This window comes from Berghia stephanieae, chromosome 6 (assembly GCF_034508935.2).
Source record: "Berghia stephanieae isolate SIO BIC M18660-M18661 chromosome 6, UCSD_Bste_1.3, whole genome shotgun sequence".
NCBI classification, from domain to species: domain Eukaryota; kingdom Metazoa; phylum Mollusca; class Gastropoda; order Nudibranchia; family Aeolidiidae; genus Berghia; species Berghia stephanieae.
In genome coordinates, this window is record NC_088365.1 from 57,273,522 (window position 1) to 57,277,794 (window position 4,273).

The window sequence follows — 4,273 nt, forward strand, 5'->3', positions numbered from 1 at the left end:
GTTTATAGTCAGGTTAATAAAGTTTAGTGAGAATGACTTATAAACGCGGGTGGCAAAAAACAATAACAAAGACATGAGTGACGTCAACTTCGTTCTATCTATTGATTTCGAATATCGGCACGCTCGGATTCTATGAAGTTCACGTCACTCAGGTCTTTGTTGTTGCTTTTTGCCATCCGCGTTTATGAGTGATTCTCACTAAACTGTATTCACCAGACTATAAACGTTTTAGGTTACACACAATTTTGTGTCTTGGTCCGGTATACATCCGGATGGCAATGTTGTGAGCTTCTTAGCCAAGCGCATAGTATTTTTAGTCCGTTCCACAAACGTGCACGTGTTGACGTGTATGTCTTCACAACCTTTTGATGGATTTTAATGATAATTGGCTCCAACACTAGAATTGGATTCAATAGTCTGATGTCAAGTCGCCCCACAACGGCGGCCATCGTGGTTCTAAACAAAGAAAATCGGTAATTTTTATTCTTCATGCTGGCTAAAACTTTTCATCTGTCTTGTGATGAGAATGTGAAAAAGTCAAAACATGATCAGATTTATAATGAGGTTTTTTCCCCTCTGGATACGCTTTTATGCTCCTCGGAGAAATATGTCATAAAGGGCGTCCGCCATTGTTCCGATAGTTTAGAGCCAGTTACTAAGTTACCATGCGTCATTACGAGGGAAGTGACGTTACGACTGTTGAAGCGTATTGTTAGTGGCTGTAATGTGATATTCAATGTGGAGATTTAAAATTTAATATTTTTTTTATTTTATTTTGAAAGTTATGTAATAATCTCCGCACCCTACGACCATAATTTTACATAGTAGGCTGTCAGCTCCTGCACTCACAAGAATCGCCCTATTAATTAGAATAAATTATATAGAGGTCTGCAAATCCTATTATTTCCCTGTTACGTATTGCGTGGAATTATTTAACAGCAATGATTATTGGCTCGTATAGCTGTCTAAGAATATAACCTTCACAATACAATACGTAATGAAAAAACAAGTTCCAGTCCCACATATAATTGACATTACAAGTAAGCCAGATTAATTCATTTTGAAATAGTTTTGAATAGTGCGGCTATGTGGTCTAGTGGTATGACACTCGCTTTCGGATCGGAAGGTCCTGGGTTCGAGCCTCGCGCTCGGTGCATAGTTGAGTCCTTGGAAAAGGCTCTTTACTCACATTCTCTCACCGTACTCAGGTGTAAAATGAGTACCTGGCTGTTAACAGCGTTGTCTTTGTCCGAAAAAATGTAATATCGCCTGACAGGCGTCATGTCTCGTTCTGTATGTTACGTCTTGCTGTTGGTCAGGGACCCTTGTAAAGCGCTTTGAGCACATTTAGTGGATATTGCGCTATTAAAAAGCTCAATTTATTAAATTAAAAAAATTATGAGGTCCTTAGCCGAACTGACCGTCTCTCTGCTTCAGGTTATAAGGGTGCCATTTGATGAACAGGTGCAGGATTGGCCAGCTCTTCCTATGGCCAAACCAGGAAGGGATAGAAATCTGGTTTAATCTCAATACAACACACAAACAGGCCGTCAGATTTCTCCGTGTTAATATTCTTGGGCATATCTTCGGACTGGAGCGCCCTCAGACAGGGATGCTTAAGCCCAGAAAGCATGAAATAAATAACTGATAGGTACTCTGGCCTCAAGGAGTACCATTCTGCGCTAAAAAAAAAAAACAAACTAGCGAAACCATGGTATTATTATTACTTGTAGCAAACTCAGAATGATGTCATGGTTGTCAATCCCCTTATAGATAGTATGCGCTTGGCTAAGAAGCTCATAACATTGCCATCCGGAAGTATAACGGACCAACACACAAAATTGTGTGTATCTATGAACGTTTATAGTCGGGTTAATACAGTTCAGTGAGCATTACTCATAAACGCGGAGTCAAAAAACAATAACAAAGACCTGAGTGACATCATCTGCATACTATCTATAGGCAAATTTGTCACAATAAGAAGTATAGCACTGACAATTTACAAGCATTTCTCTAAAGAGGGGAAGCGCGGTATTCTTTTTCATGGCATGCGGCGAATAGCAATACAATTAACATATGACAATGACACACAATCAGAATCTCAGAAGGAACGGTTAAATTATGAATTGTGTCATCTTAATTATGCATCTATTGTACTTGAAAATGGCGGTTCTTTTGAAAGGTTATGGTGTATAAAACTTACATGGAACCTGTTTGGTGAGAAGTTCAGATTCAGTGATATTTCACATTCTTACATTCAAAGTGCCCGCGCCCTCCACCCAAACCCCCAAACTGAAAATAATTCAAGACTGGCTAACATGCACCGTACCCCGTGGGAGACCAGTGAGTTTTAGTGACATCTTTTGTGCGAACTTTATGAGTTCTCTTGCTCAACAGTGGGTTGGTTGTTATGTCTATGTGAAAGGCCTTTCACAGCACACAAATTTCCTCGTCATATCGGAGCGGTGTAAACATTCGGAGGATCCCCTCGTTTTTGACTATGTCCGAAAAAATAGATACGCACCTTACGGACTGCTTGTGTCAGCCAATAATGGAAGTGATAAATTATAAACGTTTTTCAACGTTGTTAAGTACTATTTAATTGAGATTATTAGACAATTTGAAAACAGCCCCAAATTATTTGCTTGGCTACGCCACTGAATGCCACTCTGTTATGATTATTTACCTCACGGGAAAGAGAATCAACACGCCATTGCGGTAAATATTTTAAAGTTTGAGTCATATTTTATTGCAAACGATGAAAAGATCAAAGGAATTCAGCATTGTGAGAAAACTGTTTGGTCGATCACTATCAGTAGCTATTCAAAATTCGTAACGTCACTAAGTCCGCATGCAAAACATCACGGCACCACATTTCTTTGGAAGAATTTGCAATATTCCGTGCGCACGGGACTCGGAACGGACTATTGCGCGGTTTTTGGTGTCTCCCAAGAGTGTGTTAGAATTCAGCAATAACTGTACCTCAAAACCTCACAATGTCGGGATGAAGTCCTACAGAAGCGTTCTAAGGATCCCATGGACAGCTAAGACACAGAACGATATCTGCGTCTTGGAGAGAATAAGACTGCCAACCCATGTCAACTGGGGGAATTAACGTGGCTCAGCGGTACGGTCTTTGCTTCGTACCCGAAAGGTACCGAGTTCGATCACCCGCCACTGCGCTGTGTGGCCTTGAGCAAGACACCTTTCCCTAGCTCAATTTGCGGCGCTGCACCGCGGCTGACGCCTGGGTTATTCCAGTCTTCCCTTGGAATAGTCCCTAGAGACAAATTTCCCCTATGGGATGAATAAAGGAAATATTTATATTTATTTATTACACTTTCACTCACTCACTCAATCCCATGACCGGATGGTGGTCGGGGGGACTTGCGTGAAGCAGAAGTTACAGTCTTCCTCATGCCTGCCTGTTGCTAGCCCTACGTAGCAGCTCGGGAACCGACATCTCTGTCCATTCTTTTATATTGTCCAGCCACATCTTCCTTTGGCGCCTTCTTCTGCTCTGGCCTTCGACTGTGCCCTGTAGGACTGTCCTCCACAGGCTAGGCTATACTTTGGCCACACCAAAAGACACGCTTCAACTGAAAAGCTCTGCATGAAGGGTGCCTGCGAGGGCAAGCGAGTTGGTCTCAAGACACAGACGACCACAGAATCCTTCATTTGTGTGGGAGACTCGGGACTGGATTGAAGAGAACATCAGAAGCAGGACGCATATCAGTGATAAAACCCGAAAGGAGTCCCGGTGCGGCTATATCATGGTCTTATGGAATGACTCTCGCCTTCGGACCGGAAGGTGCAAGGTCCGATTCTCGCTTTTAGCGGCACATAGTTGAGTTATTGTTTGTTTTTTTTTTACTCACATTCTCTCGCCGAGCTCAGTGTAAAACGAGTGCTAGTCGTTAACATCATTGTCTCTATATAAAAAAAATGATTTCGCATAAACGGCGTCATGTCTCGTCCTACATGATGTGTTGCTGTTGGCTAGGGATCTCTTGTAAAGCACTTTGGACACATTTAGTGGATATTGCGCTATGCAAATGCTCACGATATTGCTTTTGAAAAGAAGAAGATTGTCCAGTCCTGTTACAGTAACATAAAGTGCTCATTGAGCTCGAGCTTTTTGACTCACTTTTACTTTTAGTGAAGGCGCCTAAAGCCCTGAAGTGAATGAATTTGAATGAATGAATTACAGAAGATTGTAACGAAGATTGCGAAACTATGACGCCCTTTGCCCTTTACTATTTCCGTGTTCAGT